The sequence below is a fragment of the Corvus hawaiiensis genome, chromosome 2 (assembly GCF_020740725.1).
Source record: "Corvus hawaiiensis isolate bCorHaw1 chromosome 2, bCorHaw1.pri.cur, whole genome shotgun sequence".
Lineage (NCBI taxonomy): Eukaryota > Metazoa > Chordata > Aves > Passeriformes > Corvidae > Corvus > Corvus hawaiiensis.
Genome location: NC_063214.1, coordinates 21,754,121 through 21,781,069, shown reverse-complemented (window position 1 = coordinate 21,781,069; position 26,949 = coordinate 21,754,121). Strand labels below are relative to the sequence as shown.

General features: G+C 41.4%; 1 protein-coding gene across 21 annotated transcripts in view; it reads left to right on the top strand.

Annotated features, from left to right (window-relative positions):
* BBX (BBX high mobility group box domain containing) overlaps positions 1-26,949 on the top strand; it is a 153,104-nt gene that overhangs the window by 23,304 nt on the left and 102,851 nt on the right. Inside the window, exon 1 of one of the 21 annotated variants that reach the window (XM_048293766.1) lies at positions 10,975-11,150. The exons of the other annotated variants lie outside the window; for them this stretch is intronic. The gene's annotated coding sequence lies outside the window, so the exon portion shown is untranslated. Of the gene's footprint in view, positions 1-10,974; positions 11,151-26,949 lie in introns of those variants that run through there. 21 annotated transcript variants of the gene reach the window in all.

Below are 26,949 nucleotides of genomic sequence, written 5' to 3'. Positions count from 1 at the left end.
AGTGACAGGGGTGATGGGAGGAGATAGAGATGAGTGTTCTCAGCAGCTGCCACAAAGAAGTAGCATAAGCCATTCTCCTGCCAAAATATGTGAGCTTCAGAAGCATTTCTTTTTATACCCCTGTTTGCAGGAATGCTTGAAATTTAGAAAAATCTTTGGGTTTAGAGCTGACCTGAGTAATTTTACTGGCTGTAGCCAGATGATAACAGAATTTTCACTTTGAAATTCTAAGTATTTCCAATGGTTACACCTTTTATTTGCCTCTAATTTGAAAGAAATTCTAGTTCTTACATAAACATCTTAAAATAATGGTTAGAAAGTAGATAATTATCAATGATTTGGCATTTGATGAGTATACTACTCGAATTTGTTCAATGCAGTTGAAAAGGTGCATGATTTACAGAGTTTTATACCAGTAGGATCAGGACTCTCAGCTGTGGATTATTAAGTAATTGTTGCTTATTGAAGCAAGCTCAGCTATATCTGTCATTACTTCTGTTTGAAATTTTCAGTCACACAAGTGAGATAGATGCTTCGCTTCCATTGCAACTCAGAAGCAGTGGGTCACTTAATGTATGTGAAATAGTTGAAAAAACCGCACGTACCTCTATGTAAATATGATGAAAAAAAATGAGTTTCAGACTTTAAGATGGGAGATCATGTATTACTGTGGTGTCTGTGTTCAACAGTGTTCTTTAAGTGTAGTCCCAGTATGCTGCAAATGTGGACCTTAATGTGGCTTGCAGACAGTTTGCTACTGCTGCATGTTCCGACCACTGCATCAGGGTAAAGTTTGATTCTTAACTTTCTTTATGCACAAAAAGTCAGCGATCATGATAATACCAGGGTTAGAAAGAGTAGTGCAAGTAGCTCATTTTAATTTGGCCACACAGTCACTACAGAAAAAGGCTCTGGAATGTATAGTGACATACATCCCTTTGGGCAGAGGAGTAGCTTTCCAGAGAACTGTGGATGCTGGGGGATGGTGTTTCTCAGCAGTGGCAAATAAATGATCATGAGAGATACCTGCTTTGTGGTGTAGTTAAAATTGTTATAGTGAACTGGGAGACTTAGTAAAAATTATTGAATAGTTTGGCTATTGCTGGCAATTGCTGTATAACTCCAGATTAATCACAGTATTACTAGAGGAAACAGAGGTGGCAGGTGAAGAGGACTGCACAGGGCATGTGCCCCTCCAGTGTAAGTATCTTCTTCCAGGAAACCAGGGTCTTCCCTCCCTGTCTGCCAAACCCTGTGTTAAATGCCTCAACTGTTGCTGACTTTGGTTAATTCAGGGACAATTGGAATTGTCCCATCCACCACATTCCCTGCTGAGGTGCTGAGTGCTTTCTCTTCTTCAGGACCAATTTGGGAATGCCGGGCATCACTGGCCTCTGGTAAATGCCCAACTCAAGAAAGAGTCCAGCCAGGCAAACAGGCAAATATGTACTGCCTTTTTAGTAACAAAGCTAAGAGTTCTGTGCATCCCTCCCAGGTCTGATTTGAGGGATTTTGAGGTCTAGAGATTTGGTTTAAGGGATCTTTTAAAGAAAAAGTGGAAAGATTTTTTTATTATCAACTTTTTGGAAACACCTTACTAAAATGTAACGTTTAAAAATGCATATCGATAAAACCTGGCATCATCTCAAATCTTAAGAGTATGTCTCTACATGGTTTTGTGGTTACCCAAGTGTGCTTTCAATAAGGCAGAACAAGTATAAGAAGGGGTTTGGCAGTGAGAGCATGGAGCTCTGTGTGTGCTAGTTTAACTTGCATTGAGTAAGGGGAGGTTAGATCATGCAGAGTGGGGCTGGGCTGCTGCACTTAGAGTTCCTGGTACTTGATTAGTTGGTTTAAATGAGGTTGCTGTGTCTAGGAGTTACCAAAACTATCGAGTCTCTGGGGCCAGTCACGGACAGTTGGTGCTGACGAGACAAGGGCATGTCCTGGACGTTCCTTCAAGAGGTGAGATCTGGTTAGGCTGCAGTAACAACTCTCCTTGCACTAGGAGGTTGCAAATCCTGTTTATGGATTTGGATTTCTTTTAGAGCACTGGATGTTGAAAACCGTACTTTCTCTTGGGAAATGATTATTCAATTAACTGGGTATTTATTTTGATAATAAGTTTTGTTGTTGTTGAAAGTGAAAACTAGTTGGGGATAAGATCTGCTTATTAAAGGGCTTGTTCTTGGGTTTTATAGGAGTGGGGGAGGCAGGGGAGGATGAGCTTACTGCCTTTGGTGCTCAGGGTAGGATTTTTGCCCTGCTTTTCTGCCCTTCCTTAAAGAAGCTGTCATTGAAAACTAGAGTCCTTGGCAATGTATATGAAATAGGGAAGTGAGCATTAAGGTCTCAGCGCTGAGACCAAGTTACCTGTGTTTATCTAAAGTATCTAGTGTTTGCCAGCCCATTTAGTATCGAGGCTGTGTTTAATATTCTCCCTAACCCTCCCTCCACTCTCTGGTTAAAAAAGTAACATTAAAAAACCTAATAGAACAATTAGAGTGCTGAAGAATTACATAGGTATCTGTTGACAAGGAATTAATGTGTCTTTGTGGCTTATATACTGTATAGGTTTACAAGTGATGCTGTTAAGTTCACAGGCCATATGTTCGCTCAAGCAGAAGATCAAATTGCAATAGTGGAATCGCTTCGATATAAATGCAAATGTTGGAGAAGATGTTGAACTCGAGCAGATCACATATTACAGCAGTCTCTTCCTCCTAGAGGAGCGCGCTTGCACTCTCAGGTCTTTCCAGCACCAAAGCTAACAGTTGCTTTTGTTCTCCTTCCTTTTCCTGGGCTGTACCAGGCAGGGTCCCAGAGAGCAGCAGTGGTGGTCAGCTAGTTGAGAGATGCAGGGATGCAACGGATGGCTTCTCTAGAGTTTAACAGCAGCCTCTGGGAGTTTTATGGTCTCCTATTGTACCTCTCTGTTGCAGTTCAAAATGCAGTGGTAGAAAAGCAGTGGGTCAGCCCTGCAGCAGCTGCATTTCACAGCGGAGGTTTTTGTGTAAATAGCTCTTACTGCTAACCTGTGTTTAACTTAAGGGGTGCAGGACAAGTGCAGGAATAGGAGAGTTTGTATTACTGGCAAGCCAGTGTTGTACCCTGACAAGTATAGTGTTTGTGGCTCTTCTGCATATAGAGCAAGGACACGGTTGGGATCCATAGAGCCTCCTTTGGTAAAGACTAGGCTGTCTTAAACCTTTTCTACCTGTCAGTTAGAAACGAGCAAAAAAAAACCCCAAAAGTGCTTGTATATATTACTGCTGTTACTGTGTTGTATTTATACAGGCAGCTATCTGCATGTAAATTGGAATTGTTCCTTGCATTCATGCTGGAGTGGCAGGAAGAGAGCCACCCTCTTCTGTGGTGTCCCACACATGTACTTTAGACTTGAATGCAAGGAACCTGTATGATTTTTCTGGATGAAGAGGTCTGCTGTAATTCTGTGTGCATAAATCAGTACTTCTCATACTGAATTAACTTCTGGTGAGTGAACCTAGAATCTAAAAAGAAAAAAAAAATGGTTTTGGAGGGTTTTTTTTTTGGAGGGGGGAGCTGCATTTTTGAAGTAAAATACGGATTTTGACTTTTGCTAATCTGTTTTGTGTTCTGTTACAGTAAAGTGAAATGTTGCATAGTAAAAACTTCTTTTAACCCTGAGTCCCGCACAAACACTGTGGAGAAAACAACAGACCAGAGGATAAAATAATGCTTTTTTTTTTAATTGAATGAGAAAAAAAGTCGCATTTAGTTTTAGATAATATGCGGACAAAACATAGAGAAACGTGTAGATGAGACCATGTAATAGCCACTGATTCACATGTCTGTCTTTGATGTCAGGTCTTTAGACAGGAGTGGACATCATCACAAATGATGTTTTGCAGATATTTGCTCTGGTATATGAAACAGTAAGCAGCACTTACTACTGGAGATGAAATGACACTTTGTTTTTATTTAAGCGAGTTTGCAGTTTGGAAACTTTGCTTTGCAGAAGCACCTTGAGTTCAGTTTGTTTGCAGTTATTCAGAGGAATTAATTGTTGATAAAACAAAAGAACAGCTAAAGATTGGGTGACATCTCACAAATCCATAGACATAGTTGAAAATTTTACTTTATTTGCTGGATTTTCATGTTGGCTACTGTATTTCTATGGTGCTTTCATGCTGGCACAACCCCCCCTTTCTCATGCTTCCAGGGAGGAGTCCTCTGTCCTTGCTCACAGCTGTGGTGGCCTTGGCTGGGGCCAGCTCTGCTTCCCAGGGATGATGTGCCAGGCCCGCTGTTTCCAAAATCACCATGTGTGCTGAAGTACCCCTGTGGGCACCCTGGGGCAGGGTGGGTGCCCGGGCCCCCTCTGCCCCAGAGGGCAGGGGAGGCTGTGGAGGTGGCAGAGCAGCCATAGGTTAAAGCAGCATAAGGACAGCTAAAGGTCAGGCAGGGTTTGCTCTTAAGTAAAACTGAATGAAAACTATTTCCCTGCTGCTTTTGCTGCCCTGCTCGCTTTTCCAGCAAGTGTGTTTATGGAGGAAAATACAACCTGAATATGCCAGGAACGGGATGGCAACCCACCTGCAGGGACCTGACCTCTCCTCCATGCTTGCTCCCTCTCTCACTCGGTGCTGCCACAGAGACTGATCTCATCTCCTGCCGTGGCTGGCACAGCCGCCAGCTGTCCACAGATGCAGACAAAATGTATTTCTTTAGGTCACTTCCCTGTTTTCTGAAGCTTGCCCACTTTGTTCTCCAACTTCTTCCAGAAGCCTACAGAGGTCTGTCAGATTTTTGGACCTTAAATGTAACAGGAAATCTAAAGGTCACAGATTTCATCCCCAAACAAAGCTAAACTTCAGAATTTTTGCAAAAGTGATTACCAGTGGGATTGAGCTCCAAATACCTGAGCTCTAGTTCTGATGCTCAAGTCTCAACATGGCGCTTGATCACTGTCTTAATATACAAATTAGGTGCCCAGCTTGGGCGTTCTAATGTGCAAACTAATACTGAAACCTGAAGAAAATTACAAATGTATCCTGAATGCAGAACTCAAGGTGCTGTAATGGTTTTTCAGCATTTCATTAAAATAAATTTGAAAGTTTTATTTTTATATGTATTGGGGTTTGAATTCAGTGACGTACTTAGTGAATGAGATGTGAAACTGGAGGGCATGTGGGGATTTTTTCCCTGCAGAAAAGATGACAATATTTGGCCCAAACACTAGAGGATTCTGTAAAAACAATTACATGTACTATAAAGGAAATCATTCAAATAAATAGTTGTGTGTAGTGGCTGTTTCTAATTGGGCTTAATGTTTTATCACAATTAGTTTTCCATTTAGGAAGGAGGACAGAAACTATAAAACTTGATGCAAATTAGCAGAGTGAAGTGTCTTTCTTTTCAACTGCCCTTTGAGTCTTTGCATGTTTTTTAAGAATATGTTTACAAAATATTGTAGCAGTACATCAAGGAAAAAAAAACTGTGTTGTTTTGGAAATCAGAAGTATATGTCCTAATAAATTGTTTCTGATAGAACTAGAAAATAGAGAAGATTATATTAATGGAAGTTTCTTTTTAAAAGTTTGGGTTGCATTTTAACCTCATGAAGAACAGCTGTCATTCTTAAAGCAAAAACTAGACAAAACCCTCCTAATTTTAAGAAACTTTGATACTGAAAATGTATTGGGGTTTTTTTTGCTACAAGTAATACATGATTTTACATTGTGAGAAGTAAAGTTCTGCATCTGTAAATTTGCCAGTAACTTGTTCTCATAATTCTAAAACGGGGGCAACAGTGATAGGATTTTATTCTGCTACATTGCATGTAGTATCTTGAGTACCTTCCACCTATGGCAGAGAAGAACTGGGATTTAACTTCTCAGGATAGCGGTGTGGGGGAGGGGTAAGAAGGGACATCATGCTGCTTGTTGGTAGGATTTTTGGCTTGGGTATTTCGTGCATTATTTAGGTATGACGTTTGTACCTGAAGTTTTTCTGATGCTTGAGATGTGTGGGTGTGTGCAGTAGGTAACAGGGCAGTGGCTTTCTGTGATGGAAATGTGCTGTTGATGTACTGCATAGCTCAGAAAGCACTGGTGTGTACATGTGCATATAGGAAAAGATTTGATACACCTTCTCAGAAGTGCTGAGATCCAGGAATCATAAAAATGGTGATTCTGCTATTCCTGAACACGCAGATTGTTGATGTTTTCTGGAATGTTTTATGAACTAATGTATCTGTTTAGTGTTATATTAATTGTGTGGTATTGCAGTGTTATATAAGCATTGGATTGGGAGATTGCATCCATTTTGAGGTGAATAGTGACTTTGTTTAGATTTAGTAATTAAAATTGTATTTTGTCATGGAATTGGAATAAAATGTGGGGCTTCAGTGCAGATGCTACTTTATTAGTATTGCTGCAATACTCTCTATGTATATGTGAGCGCAGTTCTGGTGTTAATTTTACAGGAGGCAAGGTTACGATAGTAGACTGAAATTGCAGATTTGATTGGAGAATTGTTTGGCTGTCTTCACTGGTAGTCACTTCCAGGTTGAGTTTTGGAGTGTTTTAAGCATACTCTCAAGATACTTGTTTGTTTCATCAATTTGTTTGTTTGCTGCTGTATTTCCTTGCTATATAGCAGGAGAATAATCTTGCCTGGCTGAAGGCTGTCAGTGTTACTTTTCCCCTTTCTGTCTTCTTTGACCAGATCTTCTCCATCTTGGTCACTTACTTATTAATTTTAACGTTCATAAAGTACCAGAGCAACAAGGCAGGAAAAGTCATCCTGTCATGTCAGTTCAGGACAAAATAGATAAACTGATGGAGTGAGTAAATGTGTGATCAAACCACCTCTGGCTTGGCTTGTTTTAAATACATGTAGAGACAGTTTGGTGCCTAATCTCCACCTGCCGTTAATATAGGGAATGAGACGTGAGAAATTGTCACATAGAAATTTATTTTGACAACTGTAGTTTCAGCAATACAAAACTTAAAGTTAGTTTTAAAACAGTAACTGCTTGACTGAAGGTGCCTGGACTTGTGAGTGTGTATGAATGAGTTTAAAGCACAAGAGTGCTTTAACCACACTTGTAGGTGCTTGCTACTTCCTTCCTTATGCCTTCTTCTGAAGTAGTTTTTTTGTCGAGTAGCTAAAGGATGATCCCTTTTGACCACGTCAAGCTTTAAAAAAATTTGTATCTCTCTGCAAGAAAAAAGCTATTATATATATACACAATTTAAAGTAGTGGGTTTTCAACTTTTTAAAAATTACTTTAAAAACATTAAAACATTGTCTTGTAGATGATACAGATGCCTGAAAAATGAATGTAAGCCTACCAATGGACTAATCTTCTTAGTTCCATTTGCAGACTTGTAGGAGGTAATGACTGCAGTGTTAGAAACTGCTCATGTACTGCTGTATCTATACTGCAGTTGGAGACCTCTGGACAGCATAATAACACTAGTCAGCAAAGATAATGACACAAGTCTGTCTGGTAGTGTTACGCTCAAACTGTTTCGCTTTGACAAGAATGGTAGCATAACATGACTTTAACAGCCCTGGCTGTGAAATCCTACTGAAATGGTAAACTTTGATTTTAAAATGTACTTGTCAAGGAGACTTAGGAGAGACGAAGGAGCAGAGAGTAATTATTTGAAGTAAGCAGATGCTACTCTAGTTTCTCAAGGAAGTTTCCTGCGTAGAAAGGCAGGGTTAAAGAAATGGAGCTTTTTGTACTGAAAACAATGCAATACTTTAGCCTGTCTTTCCAGCTTTTCCTTTGTATGGCATGTCATCTTAAGGATGAAGTGCCTTTAATAATAAAAGATTGAAGTTGGCTGGTAGAGGAGGGTCTTTCAGAATACTTTAAAGTTATTTACAAAATAAATAATAGCAAGTTACTTAAAAAAATGTGAGAAAGTGTTTTATTTTGTTACCAAGTCAAGATAGACTGAAACTTTTGTTGTTAAAGATGTGCTTTAAGTGATTTGTTAGTTAACCTCATAACAATGGTCATAACAATATTTATTTACTTCTAAAAGTACTTTTTTAGAAAAAAAAATGGTGCTTCTGTTGCTTTCATGGTTGCTGGAATAAATTGTCCTTGTCTGTCATGTAAAGAGGGCCAGAGATTGCTCTTCTGTATCTAGTGAAATACTCTCTCAGATGTACCTGAAGTGAAGAAGTAGCGAGGAGGGAGGCTATACTGTGCACTGTACACCGTAGCAACACATACCTGTCCAGTATTGGTCAGGACTAAGAAGTGTCCTTTCAAAACTGAGTATCAAATTGAGAAGCAGGGGGAAAACAGCACTCATTGCTGTAGAATCTCTTCTATACAGCAGGTAGGAAACAGCTTCTCTGAAATACACAGAATAACCCTGAGATTGGTGGTGGGCATGTGAGCTCATTTATCTCAGGTGTTGTGGACTCCCAGAGCTGTGAGTGATGCTGTACAACTGTTGGTTTTGATCTGAAGAGAAGCTCAGGCGTTTATCTAGCAATAATAATATCAGAAAACCTTTGGGAGTATCTTTGCTCTTTCTCTTAAGTTGTTTCCTCGTAAGAGCTCTTACCTGCATTTTCACTTTGTCTACTGTTGGTCCACAGAGCACCGCAGCACAATATTCCATGCAGGTTCTGTGGTTTCTTGGTTTAAATGCTCATTAAATCTGTTCAGCTGAGTGTGTAAATCACATTTGCAGTTTTGATACAGTTCTGGCTTTAAGCTGTTTGTTTCCTTAGTAAGGAAGCAGCTGTATATCTCTCCAGTGCTAACAGTTTCCCCCAAAAAGAATCATTAAGTTCTCATGGGATTGAAACTAGTGTCTCGGTTTATGATTGAAAAGGGTTAAAGCTGCCAGACTACAGGGACACTAGTGCAGAAATGGCATTGATATTAAGGTGGATAGGATGTGGTGTGTTGCTGTTCATATGCTGGCTGGCCTAGCCTGCATGCTGAGATTTAGGCTGCCTTTAGTCTCCTTGTGGCTATTGTGCTGTTGCTGCAGCACCTGAAGATCCTGCTGCAATGAGGCTTTGCATCGGCTCTGTCGGAGCTGACTGCTCCATCCGAGGAGCTGTAGATAAGGATGTATGTCTGCATCAGTGACCTTCAGCTTACAGCCTGAGGATTCAGTGTAACTGCAGTCACCACAGGTAGGCTGTGAACTGGGAAGCCTTGAGACAAAGGCATGGGTCCTGTCTGTCCACTCCTGGAAATGAAGGCCACAGGCTTTGGAGAGAGGCCAGGAGAGAGGTGTGACTATGTCTCTAGCTCAGTCTGGGTTTGTCTGCAGACTGAGTATAGGACATACTTTGAAACAGTGTCAAAAAGTGAACAAGCACAGTGAATTTAAAAGGAGTCATTAAATGCTTTCTTAGAAATTGCTGGTTTCATAAGCTGGAATGGAATCTTCCAAATGTGAGTTAGACATGCTACAGGTTCCTATACTGAGCAGACAAGAGAAAATATATGAAAGAAGTGGTAAGAATAAAATTGTTTGGCCACCTTGCCTCTGTTTTCTATTCTCCTGTCAGTATAATGTAGATGCCATCAGATGGGATTTTTGAAAGCGTAGGAACTTTGCTTAAACTGATCTACTGTTCTATTTTGGCCCTGTATCTGCTCTGTACCCACCAGTACAAAACACTCTGCATCTTGCCATACAGAGCTAATGGGGCAAAACATTCAGACCTGAAAAAGGGCAAGACAAGTGTAAAAACCATGCAGTGTTCCACCTCCACGGCCTCATTTAGAAAAGCCTGAAATGCTGGGGGATTGTCTGCTTTTGGCTGAGAGGTAGAGATCAGATCCTGGCTCTGCGAGTGTTAGAAAGATCCATTGCCATGCTGTTTCCTGTTACAGATGTTAATTACTATTTTGAAACACTGGCTGATGGCTCTCATGGTAGTCAGTCCACCCTCCCTTGTATTTTTTTTGGCTTTGTTTTCCAAGCTCACGTTTGTTTAGAATGTTACATATCACTGTTTTCTGTGGGGTTTTGTAACGCTTGTCCTCATGATACAAACCAGCCTTGCTGCTGAGGAACGTGGGGGACAGGCAAGCAGCAGAAGCAGCCCGACCCTTGCAGCGGCCAGGACTGCAGCGTGTCCGTCTCTGCAGGAGCAGAGGCAGCCTTCCTGGGGGAGCCAGCTCCTGCGCGGAGCGAGCTTCCCTGGCCTGCCTTCTCGTGGGAAGGGCAGCCCTGTGGAGGTAGAGAAAGTTCTTAACAGCGTGGGAGATGCTGTCGTCGAGGTTAAGCCCTCCTTGGAGTCAGTTTGAATTTTAGCATGAAAAGCCTCTGAGTTCTTGAAGCTGTTTTCCTAAAGAATCCTCCCTCCCCCCTCTTTTCTTTTAAACTTCATCAGAAGAATTTAATTTCGCACTAGACACGGCAGTTCAGTCTTTTAGAAGGTCCCATCATCTGTTGCTTTTAGCACGCCGGAGGAGTTCCCCGCAGTTGCAGGGCAGGAGCGTTGAGTCCGTCCTGCAGGACGTGCCCCTTCAAACCAGCTCACGCGTGACAGGGGGCTCGGCGCCCCGGCAGCCCTCACCCCGGGCCGGGGCGAGCAGGGAAGCATCCGGGGCGAGCAGGGAAGCACCCAGGGCCGCTGTGGGGCCGGAGGCTTGGCGGCAGCGGGGCGGGCGGCGTGTGGGGGCCGCTTGCGCAGGGCCGGTACCTGTGCGGCGAGTGCCGCTGCGCGGGGCTGCCGCGGGCCTCTGCCCCCGGGCCAGGGGGTGCTGGCGTCCGTGTCAGCCCCGGCGCTGGTATTTCAGTAATGCGGGGCTGGTTGGTCATACTGCCAAAGCCAGGCTTTAAGCAGCGAGTCTTGCTCCACTTTTCCTCGCTCCGTGCCTCTGCTCCGCCCCGTCCGTGCTCCCCGCGCTGCTGAGATCAGCTTCCTGCTTTTCGTTTCCCTCGGAACAGCGCTGTTACTCCTCCCCCGAAAGTTATTTTCATCGGTCCGGAGTTAATTTCTGTGTGTGGCTGCGGGCTCTGTTTGTGACAGGCGAAAGCCGGGCTGGAGAAGCGGTGTCACGGTGGTCGCGTTGCGTTGCAGCGCACCAGGGCTGTAGGCAGGATGGCAGAGTGCTGCACCGAAAACACTCGTGTGCCAGCTCTGTGACCGGGAAGGCAGAGGAGGTGAGTGCCGCTTTTACCTCGCGTGGGTCCGGGCAGCTGTTGGAGGAGGAACCAAGAGTCACAACCTGCCCAGGCTCAATAACAAGGAAGGAGCAATTATGTTGTTATGATCTCTGATTAGATGGTTTTGCTCCTACTAATACGGTAATGGAGTATACTCAGGAAATGATGTATTTTGCTGTAGCAAAGATCTGTAGTCAATGAAAGGTTATAGCTTGTAAATTTCGGGGTTTTTTCCATTGAAAAGTATAAATAGATATGACACAAATACAGCCATAAAGGACAGATGATAAAGGTAACGTTTACTCTAAACAACTTTAAAAATCCACTCTTGTTTCAGAACTTCTAGATGGATTGAGTAATGCAAGAGAAGAGACTTTACAGTGGTTTAGTAGTTGTGGATCTACATCAGTGTGATGTATTTGAGGGAGTGATGCGATGTTAAAACATGGAAATAAAATTATAGACATGAAAAGGAAAAAGTACTCTTTATACCAAGCATCCCTCAGAAAGGAAGCCAGGTTGGTTGAGAGAAAACAGTGTTTGGAATAATCTCAGTTGAAACAAATGGGCAACTTCTATGGAAAGGTGCCTTCTTACATTGTTGCATTGGGGTTTATTAATTATTTTTCTTTATGGACTGAAGAATGTAAATATCACAGGTTCATTAATCAATTTTCAGCTTTTTAAACAGATGAGCACCATTCTCCGTATTCCCTCTAATGGAGTTCTGAAATTGCTAATCCGTAACTGGTGGTAGGTTATACAAATGCTTTGTGTTGTCATATTCTGCTTATGGTGTCTTTTTATTACTGCCTGTTAACAGTCAGATTAATGGGACAGCTTTGTTTGCTCTGCCTGTGATGGCCTGAGTGATTTTGCAGAGGACTCTTCATGGGAAGCCACTCAAACACGCAGCTGTGGTGGGCCAGCCTGGCATTGGAAGCTGCCACTGCAGCTCCAGGGCACTGCTGCAGGTCTGAGCTACTGCCCAGGTAACGGGACAGTAGAAACAAATCAAAGATCTTGATCAGGATCATGTGAGGCCTAACCAGAATTGCTTGTGCTCTTGATCCACACAAGAGTGTGTAGTGAGTAGCTGTTTTCTGTGCTGACAAGTTTAATTTACTGATAGTTCTATTAAATGAAACATGTAGAGCCTTGTAGTACTTCTTACAGTGAAGTTCTCCAGTAGCTTTGCTGAAAGAAGTTCTGGAGAAACACTTACTTTAAAGTTTGATGCATTTTGGTGAAAGATGAGAGAGGTACAGTAAATTAGAAATTGGGGGTTGATTTCTGGTTATATTTTTGGTTATGACTGACTTCCCATTTTTCCTTGGTGGAATTTAGCTTTGCTTCTTTCCAGCAGCCTTCTTGTACTTTAAGGGGGCTCTCAAGAAGGCTGGAGACGGACTTTTCACAAGGGCATGTAGTGATAGAACAAGGGAGCATGGCCTTAAGGTGAAGAAGGGTAGGTTTAGATTAGGTATTAGGAAGAAATGCTTCTCTGTGAGGGTGTTGAGGCACTGGAACAGGTTGCCCTGAGATGTTGTAGACCCTCCATCCCTGGAGGTGTTCAAGAGCAGGTGAGATGGGGCTCTGAGGAACATAGTCTGGTTGAAGGTGGGGGGTTGAAGCCAGATGATCTTCCAGATCCCTTCCAACCCCAACCATTCTGTGATTTTACGCTTCTGTGATTCTTGTAAGTTTCAGGGCAAGCAGAAGTCATAAGGGTGTTGTATGCTTGGCTCACACTTATTGCTTGCCATTGAACAGCTTTGAAGTAAAGGTGTAAGGCCAAAATAAAAACAACAAACCACTTTTATAGCCCAGTCTGTAGCTTCCACTTGAGTATTGGTGGAGGAGCATTGTATAGGAAGTAATAATAAAACTTCCAGTCATGTGTGGCCTTGCGTCTTTTGTATTTATTTTCATGTGCTGGGTATACTACACTGCGTGGTTTTGCCTCTATGCAATCTCTAAATTCATTGCTGCTAAATCTACTTCTTGGTATAGACTTGTGCTCAAGAAATTAACCCTGTGTTATGTCATTATTCTGAGGGATAAAACAGTAGCTAAATACATTTTATGTGCTGTGCGCATTTTATCAGTGTGTTAAAGAGACAACACAAGCCTGTTTGCTTCAGTGTGTATAATGTAAAGATAATTCTACATGCTAGTGTCTTCACAAGGAACATGTGGTAAATGTGCTTGTGCTGTAGATGCAAATGTATTTCCTATGTGGGCCCAAGTATCAACCCTTATTTGCCAAAGTTACTGCCTTCTCGCTTGCATTCTGCCAGTAAAGAAACTCTGTAGCACTAAGTACCTGGGCATGACGTCAAGCGTTTAAGCCCAACAGCTGTTGGACTTCTGTGCTATTTTATTCCGTTTGTACCTATTTTCAACATTTCAGTTGTAATTGATAGGAGGCTGCTGTAAAAAATCCAACCTGTATCAATAAAGGGTTCCTACCAGTGGCTCTACATTTGGTTCTTACAACTGATTTTCCTGCTTCACTGACAGCTGGAGTCAAAGCATTTGCTGCTTCTTGTCATATTTTGGCAACCTGGTTTTCTCTTAACTTGTAGAAATTCGTTAGTGTATTTTGGAGTCCACCAAAAGGGGATGAGAAGTTGTGTCTGAAAGCTGGATACTTCTTCATTGGCGAGATCACAAGGGTACTAGTAAGTGCTCTTTATTTGTAGGCATGAAGAGAAGAATGAAGGGTACGGGTCCCAGAGTATTTTTTTTCACCTTCAACATGGGTAATGTTGTCCTGTCTTCATCGTAGAGAGGAGATACAGACATTATTTGAATGACAGCTCCCTGACTAAGAAGTGGAATAAAACTTAATTGACAGAAGTAACAGTGAATCACCATATTTAAATGGCAGCACTGTTACTAGAAGAAACAGTCCAAGCCTCAGACACTTGCATCTTACCTCATGGAGCCACACTAGTGTTTTTGCTGTATAATGAGCAGGACTGGAAGAATGATCATAGCGAAATTGTTATTATTAGCTTAACTCTTTCTGCCTAAAGATAGAACTGACCATGACTGGGTAGATCATCTAATGTGTTGTGAATCAGACTTATGAACTGAACAGCTCTAAAAAGGGGTCCAGGAGTGCATAGTAGAAGCAGGACAGGGGACAGGACTCCTTTTGGTTTCAGAGCTGACCTATGCTTACTGCTTGTCAAGCTAGAGCCTTGAGGGCAGGCTAAGTAAAGTGCAAGAGGAGGAGGATGTACCTCCAGAAACAGAGCACTGCTGTCTATTTCTTCTGCTAGGGACTTCTATGTATCTTTTGTACCTGGTTTTGCAGTCTAGATAGTTTCCAGAGCAGATAGCATCAGTTAGTTACTGATGCTGAAGATAACATGTCTTAACTATAATGCTGCTTATATCTTTCTCCTGTGATACTTTCTGAAGTAGATCCCCTTTCCTTGCATAGCTTGCTTCCACAGGACCCAGCACAACATGTTACATGGCAGGCTGTTCTTAAAAATTGCATGGGGCTTTCAGTGAGTGTGTTGATAGGTGATTTTAGCAAGATAGCTCTATCACTGTGCAGAATGCCAGTTTACTACAGATTCAAGATGCCAGTTCAGTTTTTAAGTCTGGAGTTGGTGCTGTAAAGTGTTAATTTCATCAGTTACTCTTGAGATTTTCACTAGTGGTGGACTACCTGAGAAAGAGATGATAGCTTCTCTTCCAGTGGCCTGTAAGAAGAGTACGTTTCTCTGGCCAATATTCTAAATTTTTTTGTTTGTTTTTTTTAACTAGCAGGGCGATTTTAGTTGCTTGTGTGTGATTTGTGGAGTTCAGGAAGTTATTGTTAGCAGTTTTCAAGCTTTTGTCATGTGTCAGGTGCTGGCAAAACCAACAGCAGGTATTCAGCATGCATTCACTGGGGCTGTGTTTTGGATAGGGAGGTTGAATGTTACATCCCAAGGTAAAGTTCCTGTTCTGAGATTTGCTAATGTAGACCTGTGCATTTTGTTTGGAGCCTTGTTACCTCCTCTGAGACTTCATGCAAGTACAGAAATCCATGCTGGTGGATATTGACAAGGGATAAAAGGATCAGTGTTTACTTTGCTTGGAAATTGCTCAGATGTTAGAGTTTAGAGTTGAAAATGTCACCTCTGCTCCTTCCCTTGCCCTGTGAAAATAAACTGAAAGCCGTAGAAAAATGTAGCATATTCAGTCTTCAGATTTTTGAGTAATATTTTAGAGTACCTTAAGCTACAAAATTATACTGTTTAATGAAAACTTTATGCAAAACAAAAATCGTATTTGTGGGAGAGTGACAAGAGGAATGATAGTTTCAGGAGGAGAAAGAAAACTTACTTGAATGTCCCTGTCAAGCTTGCACAGCTTTTATAAAGCCAGAAGAACTGAAGCAACTACCTAGAAACACAAACATGACAAAAAATGATAAAATTCGGCAACTTGGTTTGATTGTATCTTTCTTTTAGAGGGAAAAATAAAATTCTCTCTTTTGCTGTAAATGGAGAAGGTACTTATTAAGAGTAAACCACAAAAATAATGCTTTCTTTGGTAGCCAAGTTATGGCAGAGTATGAGGGACCTCGAGAATTGATGCAGCTGGGCCATGACCGTGGCTCTGGGAGTTCACAGCTTCTGCTGGTGAGGACACAGGGGATGCTGCCCCTGCTGCAGCACCTTCTAACAGTGCAATGTCCACCCTCCTCATGGATGTGGTGTAACAGCAGCAGCTTGGATCATTCTCCTTGGACGTCTGTGTGGGACAATGCTGGAAGAACCTTGCCGGGAGGCACGGTCACAGCAGCGGAGGGACTTTGCAGGGAGCTGGGGTCATGTGCTGCTTTGGGACCGTCTTCCCTGATGGCCAGCTAGCCTGAGCTGAAACCTGGCAGCATCTGAGATTCTTCAGATGTAGAACTTGAGTATGGAAGGGCATGGCTTTTGTAATACTTAACAGGGTACTTCTTTTTTCAAAAGCAGTCACAGAAGGTGCTGCCAGAAAAACCTGTGCATTTCAGCTGAAGATGAGCAGGATCGTGCTGCAGGGGAAAGCTACTCAAAATGTATTCCTCCCTTTTTATCTGTTAGTTCAGTACTGTACAGTAAAATGCTTTTTTCAGGAAGTTAAAATACTTTCAAATTAAAGGGTTATCTTTATGCAGATGTTCAAACAAAATACTTTTTTCCCAAACTAATTAAAAAGTTAAACTGTCTTTAGAAATCAAAATAATTTGAGTTTTCCTGTTCTCAGCTATCTACAAGAATGTATGGGGTTGTTTTTAAATTTAAAATTGTAGTAATGTAGCTGTAAGTGTTCTGTACTTGACTAAATTACTTTCTTTTTGTAACTGATGCTGCCCCTTGAGGCTTGTTAATATATGGAGTAACTTGTAAGTAGCAGTCAGGTGTGTAAACACCTGGAAGTTCTTTGGGTAAAGAGGCAGGCAAGTTCCACATGGGCCTATTGTGCATTGACAAAATCTCAGTAAGAAGAATTTTGGTGGAACTCACTCAAGAAGCAGGTTCTTGCTAGTCAGGAGCAGTAAAGAGTTACTAGAATTCAGGTATTTCCTTCTCCCTTCAAGGCTCCGAAAAGGCAGGCAGCTAGCCAGGCCCCATTTGAAAAAACCTGTGGTATATTCTAACAACACAACTGAGGCCTTCCCATCTGCAGCAGTTCTCATGGTTTATTTAATAAATAATTGAATAAATTACCAGGAATAAGACTCTGGTAGAGCTTTTCTGAATCAGATGCAGGGCTTTCACCAAATGTCCGACTTGAGTCGCTGCTCTGTGAATTCTGAATTTGCACCTCGAAATGTTTGCTGCAGGTACTGACATCTGCTTTCTGGTGGACCTCTAGTGAGACAAGGGATCCAAATTGATGTGTTGAGGTGGTGGTTAGGCAGAGGAAAAATAGGTACTTTCCGGGTGAGCTTTCATAAGAAGCAAATATATTCTAAATATTATCATCAGTTTTACACTGTTGCTTGTTCTAAATTTTCTGCAGTATGAGTTGACAAATGCACATAAAAGCAGATAAATCCTTTGCTATTGGCAGTTCTAAGAGGTATTTCAGCTTGTCCTGCAGGTCCTTAGAGAAAGGCATCTTCAGTTGACTGATAACTCTTTAGCACATTTCTGCTGAGTAATTAAGGTGCAAATAGAGGCTGTGGAGACGCTTAGGCTTCAGTCAGTAATGTGTTTGTTTCAAGATGGTCAGCCTCCTTGATTTATACCTAGAAATAATTAATTCTTGAACATTGTGCCATCTCTTGAAGATGGTTAAGGAGCATAATGTGCTCCCTTTGTCAAACCTGGTGGGGGAGCAAGGGGGCAGACAGCTACCCAGCTAACCAAAGTTCCCAGGTAGTCTGTGGTAAGACCTCTAGAAAAGGCATATTATGGCTCTCTTTTGAGGTGATAGAAGCCTGGTCAATATCATAAACCATTTATCAAACGGGAGTATGGCAACCTAGGTATTTGCAGCACTAACAAAGTACATGTGTTGTACGAAGTACCATGCTTTGGCTGATCTGCATATTAAGAGGCAATAGAAGGTTCAGAAGGAGCTTCTCATTTTAATTTTAATGCGCAGAGAGAGGGGTTTAGAGTGGCTGTGATATTTTGCAGTTTCTCGTGTTTTTAAGTCTGCCACTAATTTTTTTTTCTGCACGGCACCTTTGCAAAACAGGCCTACTGTGTGGTGTTCACTTTTATCTTGCATGTACCTGCAGAAAAGTATGTATAGATACTTACATATGTATGTGTACATATGAATATGTATGGCATAGGAAAACTTTGTGCATCTTCGCTGTAGTAACAGGACAAAATGAGCTTTGGTGGCCATTCCTGATGCTCATTCACTCTTGCTGTTCTCTGAAAACATGGTGTGAGACAGTGCAATGTGGCTTGGCCTAACACAGTAGACATGAGTAGACCTCTGCTACTGTGTGCTACTCATTTCATTGGTGACATTTTTTGGCATGCTATTTTAGGCCAGTAGTGAACCCTCTCTTTCATTGCTGTTACCAGAGTATCTTATTTTTAAAATACATAGATTAAAAAACCAAAATTAGCGTGAGTTAAATTTGTATCTAAATAAAGATTTAAATAAAGTCAATGTTAAATAAAATCTTAAGAGTGGCCTTGCCTTTCATATGATTCTGGCCAGTTAAGGCTGCAAAATACTATTTTTATTGACAATACAAATTAGGCCTGTTTAAGAACTAGAGAAATAGATCTGGGGAGTGCCTGTACAAACATCTTGAGCACTGCAGAACTGTTTTCTCACTTGCAGACACCTCTGCGGCTGGACTGCTGTGGAGGGAGTAGCAAGAAACAGCTCTTGGTGATTTACTGACCTAAAAGGATAAGGTGTCCCTCACCTTGGAGAAATACTTGTGATTTAGAGTCAGTCTTTGTGCAAGTCCTCCACATAGGGCGAATCTGACCAATACTTAATTAGTTAGACATGTGAAGGAAGGTGGAGGTGTTGTCCGCTGGGATCAGAGGGTGGCTGAGCTGAATACTAGCTTTAAACATCACTTAGCTGCTGCTCGTGCCCTCACCATTTTGAAGGAATCCTCTCTGTACTTAATTCTGACATTACGGCTTACAAGGGTCATTTTTCTTTCTTTCATGTCTTGGTATAGTTGTGGTACCGCTGTTTTCCACCTTCAACTGCAGCTTGAAATATGTTGGGCCTCCTTAACTGTACTAGAGTGATAATTTGCACTTTTACAGCATTTTTCACTTGCTTTACCCAGCTGATGTATAGGATTGATGGAAAAAGCTAGGTGGCACCTTTGTGACTGAGGTAGGTAGAATCTCTGAATCACAGGGAGGTTAAGCATGAATTTAAGGAAGTCTTTTGGCTTCCTTGAAAGGTTTGGAGAACCTGTAGTTCCTTGTTTTGGGGATGGGGTGGGGAAGATGCTGCTGCTGGGATTAAGTTATAGATGTTAAACCGCATGGTGGGGTGTAAGGGGGCATATTATAAAATGGTGTGGAAGTTTTGTGTGTGTGATGATTAACACCTGACACTCACCGTATTAGATTCACCTCTGATCAACAGTGCAAACATCTAAAAATATATGCAAATAGCAGTCTCTACGCTGGGAAAGAAGAATAGCAACATGTTCTTCCAGAGTCTGGCATTAGTGTGGCAGCAAACTGATTTCCAGGAACAAAAAGAAACGCTTTGGACAATCTTGCCTAAGGTGTGTTCCGGTGCCTGCAGTTCAGTCACTCAACAGGTAACACAGATTAACACAGAGTAAAAAAAATGGATCTGAGTTTGTTTTAAAACTGAGGTGTTGATAGGAAAAATCAGTATCAATTTTTCACTTTCTTATATAGTTGAAATGGCCATTCTTTTGAAGAATGAATATTTGATGCTTTCATATAAAATTATATTGCTTAAATTTCTGGAGCTTACCTGGCTGGAGGGGTTGTACAGAGAACTGATAGTGCATTACAAATATTTATGACGCTTAGTAAGATTTTTATAGATGTTAATACTGTTTATCAAAGTGTTACTTTAACTCATACGTCAGATACCTGCTTAATATATTGTGGTTCTGTCTTTTGCATGTTGTTAGGCAGATGGTTCTTCCATGAGTGAGAGACCTTACCTAAATACCCCTGTGCTTTGTCCAAGCCTACTCAGCGGGTCTGTGGTAGAGGAGGGATGTGGGCCAAGGAGGATCCCTTGGCTTGCCATGCTGCTGCTTAGCAGTTTAATCCATGTCACTTGAACTGATGCTTTCCAGGGGTAGTGGCATTACTCAGAAAAGGTTTGCCCACCCCTGAAGAGGAAGAGAGGCAGCTGCATAAGGGTTAGAAACAGCACAGCCGTGTCTACTCCCAGGCATGTTTAAGGAGAGGACTTGATTTTGGCCTTGACATGGGCTGGGAAACTAACATCTAAGGCACGCTAAGGAACATGAACAGGGAACATTATGAACGAGGTTGCAAGGACCATGTCACGGTTCAGATACTGGACCTGCAGTGGACCCTTGTCAGTGCTGAGTGTGCTTTAAGGGGTAAAAAACCTTGTCTTGCCCTGGCAGCCGGACTGCAGAAGCTGGTGAGACTGCAGGAATTGTTTGTGGCCACTAGATGACTCCTTCAGCCTGCCGGTGGATAAACTCAGAGCTGAAAAAAAGTCTGAAGAGCTGATGCAGGAAGGAGGGGCTGTTCTGTGTCCGTTCTGACTGAGGTGCACCTAAATAAACGGGTTATGTATCTCCCAACTGATGGAAACGTTAACCTGGTTTTTAGTTTGATTTGAAGTAGTTCAGGGTAATAAAACTCTATGGATCACTAATTTGGGATGGTTTTTATAAGTTTGCATTTTCAAAACAAAGGTCCTAACCTCTGTAAGGTCAGGCCGGATTCACTGAGGCAGTGAACATGTGAATGAATAAGCTAATTTTACAAGTTGTACTGCTTGCTGACTAGACTGCTAGTGACACCCGGGTTTGTGAGAGGCTCTGCCTGTTACTTTGCAAGCTTTCATGAAAGAAAACTCATGGAAAACTCCATCCAAACGAGCAGCAGTATAATGCTATCTTTGCTTCTTCTTTGCATCTTGTAGATGGGCAAGACAAATCCTGTTAGGCCAGGAAATACGTAAACAGACTCTACTGAAGTTAAAGCCTAGACAGAATTCCCACAAACTGGCTACAAATTTCATTGTGTATGTAGAGGGTCCACTCACCTTAAGATGCTCAGGATCAAACAATCTTCCTGTCATTTAGAGAGTGCAAACAATGCTTTAGTTTCATAAACATTTATCTGGCAATGTCTGTACTAAGTGTGTAGTCCCTTTATCAAGGTAGTTAGGTGATGAGGTGGTTTTGATGTTGCTCCATGTGTTTCCTCACATCCGTTTCTATTTCTGAGATGTAATAATGAATCATTAGTTGCCATTAAATGTGACCAATTCCTGGTGCAGGGTATGTGCTGGATAAAACAACAGTGCCCATGGCTAATTTTTTTTTTAATTCAAAATTGCTTTTGTAAGCCAGAAATCCTATGGCAATGAGACTTGGCCCTGAACTGTGGCTTGATCTGTAAAGGTTTTTTATTACTCTTTAAAGCTGTGAAGTCTGAGTGCTTCAGTGTTTGTGGTAAGCATAGTAGTAGTAGTTTTGTTTTTAAACTTAATACATGGTGGAAGTGTCATGTTTGGAAGTTTTCTTCAGCTAAAATTCCCCCTTTTCTCTCTTGAAGACATAAGACCTGTTGGTAAGTCCAAAACCTCTTCTGAATTAGCTTCCAAAAATGCAATTCTGGATTGAGTCTTTACAAACCAGGACTAGAATTCTCTTGACGCAAACTGTATCTCTTTTGAGGGTTATGTTTACCCAGTGGCATATCGGGGTTAGTTCTTTGGATGTGTCACAATGATACAAAAGCAGCTGTTCTATGAGATTTCCAGTTACTTTCTATTTATGCGTGTAGGATATGTATGTAATGCAGTTCTTTGTATGAATGTATGCAAACATCCCTTGTCTCTTGGCATTCCAAATACGCATACCTTGACGCATGTGCACAGGCATCCTTCCCTTCCTCCCTACCTTGTTTTCTGCCCCAAGACCCTTTTTTCAGATTGTTTAAAAGCCATGATACAGCAATCTTGTAATGGTCTAAAGGGAAACTGCATAACCTGTAATTTAGACTAATCATTTGTAAATAAACTATGACAGAACCGATGAGGAGAAATACTGAAAAAAACTGGTTTTTGGCGTTTTCTTAAATACTTTCCATCTGTCTTGTTGCTGTGTCATTATTTTGTTACACTAAGTGTTTTGTGAGATTTCCATGTTTTTATCTGTTTACTTAAAAGCTGTGGTTCTAAGGAGATGCTTTGCTTGGTTTAACTGAAAGGTCAAGAAAGATCCAGGGGCAAGGCCAGGAGTAAACCTAATGACCATCTAAAACTTAAAGTTACTTGGTTTGGGTGTGTTCTGGGTGTTGGTTTCTTATGTGCTGCAAGAGAAAATAAAATTGTGCTCCACCATGTTAATATCAGGCTAATAAAATGTAAAGAAAAAATTAAAGAAAAAAACCTCTAAATCTGTAGTTCCCATTAGATTCTCGCTCTGAAAAGTGTTTTATTGTTGGATTTATGCTTTTTCTGCTGCTGTCAGTGATGGTTGTAGATATGAATAGAATGCAGCATGTGTAGCATGGATCAAAGTGAGGTGAATGAGCTGAATTGGAAATCTACCATGCTTGAGCTAAGCTGGCAGTGGAAAGGACATGAGTGGCTTAATTTTATTTAGAGCTGTGTAAAGGGAGAGGCATTTGTGTGTGTGTGTGTGGGTGGGTCCTATCTCCCCCAGCCTCTGCCTTGTCCTTCTTGTTCTCCTGGGCCTCAAGTGACATGCTGGGATGTACAGGTTATCAGTTCTGAGCACATCTGGCATTTCAGGAATTAGCTGGGCTGCTGCAGCAGTTGGGAGCACAAGGGATGGTGGCATATTTTATGTTCAGCTTCCTCTCTGAAGTGGCTGAGCTGAGTCAAGCAGCAGGGAAAAGGCTGAGCGAGGCACCTCCCTGCAGACTGCTCAGTGTGCTTGCCTGCCTGCCCTGTTCACTGACTGTGATCTGGTGATGGAATAGCCAGTCTCCTTTAAAATTTCTTTGTGGCAGCCCTTAGCATAGTCAGTGTTCAGAATGGTTAATAGATATACTTCAAAGTGTTACGTCTGTTGTAGAAGGACCCCAGGAATGGAGTACTGAGAATGGTCAGGCAGAGACAGATAATGAATACTGCATTGTGTTTGTTTAGGGAAGGAAAAAAAGAAAACCGAAACTCAAACTCTCTCAGAGTCTGAGAAACTTGTGAATGAAGAGAATTCGGTTTGAGACAAGGTCGTGTGGCAATTTTACTTAAGCAAGTCCCTGCATTTAGGATTAAGAAGGAAAGCTTCGGATATTTCTTACCCACTCCTAACAGTTTTCGCTTCAAATACAAGCATTTGATTATGGAGCAAGATTTAATTGGGAACTTGAAATCCTGTTGAGGACTGTTTGCAGAAAGTTTGTTTTTTTCATTTATGCATTGAATTACATAACTGTAAACTGAATGTGTCTTAAAACAAGAGCTCCTTAAACTTCTAATCTGTCCTGCAAAACCCCAGGATATTTTCATCCCCTAACATTGTATTTTGCAAAGGTTTATACCTTTATACCTATATTACCATCATCTGAAGCACAGGGAACATGTGAGCATGTTCATGAGAGCACTAGTGCTCTCATGAAGTTTCTGTTACCTGGAGTCTTTCCCAGCATCAGTTTTAGAAGTCAGGTTTCGTTTCCTAGTGCCAATATTGACACAGTTGTGATTCGGGCGTATTTAGTGTTCACTCTGAAGAGGGTATATTCTTTGATGTGCATCCAGAAAATTGTTTTGCTGTGGGTGGGATTTCTATTGTACATGGGCACCGGGGTTCCCTCTAGGATTAGATTTCCTCATCCTCCCAAAGCTGCTTTGAGAAGAATGCTTTTTGTACTGCTGGGAATTGGATTTGGCATAAAAGCCTGTTCCAGAGCATTGTGTTCCAACTGCATAGGCCACCCAACAGTGCACAGGGATCCCCCCAGCCATGGTGACTGAACTCCTGCTATCTTCTTTACCCTTCCTGACTCTCAGAACGGGAAACCTGTGGGAAAAGACTGCTGAAATGCAGTTGTTAGTACTAATACCTCATTTTAGTGCTAATTTCACTGGTTTATTGGGAATCTTCTGAAGTCAGTCGTAATCTCAGTTTGTCTCCTTTCCAGCATTGTATTTCCAGGTAATTTGCCACTTAACAGTCTATTCATGGGTTGTGCCAATGCATCATGCTGGATAAGATGACACATCAATTTTTGCATGTGAATTAAGGAGAGGCTAAAGAATCTTTGTTTATTTAATAGGGCTTGGTTCCCTAACTGAGTTGTGGCAGAAACTGCATGAGGTGGTACTAGAGACCTAAAAGTAACACCTCACACTGGCCAAGCCCTTCGAGAGCAGCTGAAAGTTGTAGATCAAGTCTCCAAAGAGATGGACTATCTGTGGCAGAGCTTTTACAGCCTGAGATGGGCAGATCCTGTGTGAAAGTGGGATGCCGATGGTAACTAGTTGAAACTTATTCTGGATTTCTGAAGTGTTACTACTGTTTTTCCCTCTCAGTTGTAAAGAAGCATCAAACCAGACTTCTAATACAGTGGTAGATATTTATTTGTTTATAATAGCCATTACATCCAGGTAATTTTCAGGTTATCTCTGTTTATCTTGTGGTATATTTCTGCATCAAGCACTTGCTTTAATTTGATAGAGATCTGTAGCACCTCAGTTTGTGATAGACTACAGAGCAAGATCCATAGATGTGATTGCACAAACCTGTTAGGTGCTATTAATTACAAATTTTTTTAAAAAACTAACCCAAAACTAAAGAAAACTAGCACCACAAAACCAACCCCCCCAAACAGCCAACAATTGAATATTCATAATTTTGTGTATACAATGGTTTTCCAGTCATCCTTGATGTTCTGCTGTTGGCTATCTATATACTGCTAGAATGGGTAAAAAAAATACTGAATAGTTGTTCTTTACATTGGATTGTTGTATTATTATTTTTTCACAACACCTGAATATTACTGCAGTTGCTTTAAAAATGTGGTAACAATACATTAGTTATTATGTGAAAACCATCTAAATTACATTTATACGAAGTTGGAGACTCAAAGTATGCTCTTACTTTGTCTATTAGACATGTACATACACAGATCAGGCATAATAAGGAAATCCAGGCTTGAAGAGCTGTCTTTATGCCACTTTTTCCTACACCGGTGTAGGCACAAGGACTGAAATTGGGGTTTGGAGTGATTGAGCAGTCTCACATTCAGTTATTTCATTTTCTGATAAAACTTTATAAAAAATTGTCATTATTTTAAAAAGTTCAAGTAATAACAAGATATTTGCGTCTTTTGTTCCCACCCCCACAAAAACTGTTTCAGCATTCTGATAAGGTCTGTAACTCCATGATTACATAGCACTGGGGAATGAAGGAAAGTACCATGCTGTTCAGCAAATACAGTCTACAAATACAGGTTAATGGTTAACTATATTTAAGTCTGAAAGTGATTGTATATTAATTACAGTTAATTATGAGATGATACAAGCACATTGCCATGCAATGTGCTCAGAACACACTGTAACTTCAGAGTGTGTTTTAGGAAAAGGATTTGGGTATTACCACATCATTTAAGACAGAAACACCATTCTTCACTACAAAAATCACCAAAGAACCTTCATGGCCCTGCCTGGTGTTAACGTGCCGGCTCATGTTCTTCAGTGAGCATTTCATATATGTACCTCTAAAGAAAAATTAATCAATTTCTGTTTGAACTGCAGTGATAACAACTTGCCTAGCTGTGTGGTTTGCTGCCTGTGATTGGTCCCATAGAGCAAGGGTAGTTTCTCCTGATGGATTTTTGGAACCACTTTGAAACTTGTCCCTGTTAGAGTTGCCTTTAGGCAACTCCTAGCATGCTGTGTTTTGGCTTCTGCATATCTTCTGGCTGCACACCAAGATACGATATTTAAGAGTGTGCTGTGCTCCTCTGGAGTAGCCTCTGTCAAATCAGGATTTTTATAGCCAGTTTTCCCTTATTTTCTGCCCTTAATTAGAGGCTGTGACAGAAAAAAGTTTCCTTTCCAGATTATTTTTTTTCAAGACAAAATTAATCTGTTTTTCATCCCATGGTCTTTATCCTTTTTATACTACTAGTACTACTAATACTTGATCTTTCTGGCTTGCACCTTTTGCTGAAAGTCAGATTCTAAAAACAAAAATGTCAGCTTGTATGACAAGGGACTTCTGTGTACAACCCATCTCACCAAAGTTTCACAAGGTCTGCAGCAGTGCTGCTGCAAGAGGAAGCTCAAAGGCCACAGCTCTTAAGTCTTGATCTTGAGAATATTTACAGGTAGGCATAACTTCTCCACCAAAGCTCCTTTCTGTTGACCTCAGGGATGACTTGTGTATTTGAAATGGAGCCCAAATATTAACGCTCGCGAGTTGGTGACAACAGGAAGGGGGAAGGCAGGGTGTAAATGCACTGCTGTGAAGGGTGGCATTCACTTCCCTTCCCCCAGGCTATCAACTGCCCATCCTGGTGGTCTGCCTACTGTCCAGGTACTGCTCCAGAAGGATGGGCTTCTTCTGGGGCTCCACTGGCATGTTTGCCAGCCCTTGAAGACATCCCAGGTACCCCAGTCCTTTACATGCTCACAGGTACTGAAGGACAGGTTTTAGGAAACAGCATCCCGTCCTAAGTAGCTTGACTCTTATTTCAGAGTAAAAGCAACTTTTCTGAAGATCTTAATAAAAAAGCAATAATTACTGAAATCACTGTCAAGGTCATGGCCAGATGCTGCATCAATCTCCCAAGGCAGTCATGATTACCCTGTTTTCTTTAGTATGCTGGGGATGCTCACGGTGTTGAAACTCCTGCTGAGGAATAAGTGCAGGGCTGATGGATGATAGTGGTTGAGTTCGTCTGTGTGTGATTTTGATGGAGGGCAAAACAATGCTGTGTTTTCTGTCAGCATTCCAGTTAATAATATTGTTTGAAAAACAGCTCTGTGGTATCTGTAAATGCCTTTTATGAGGCAGGGAGAAAGTATTTACATAGATGCTTTCAGTTACCACATATTAATATAAATACTTGTACCTCTGAGTGGTTGCACAAAGCAAGTAGGCACCTAAGATATCAACACTTCCTAA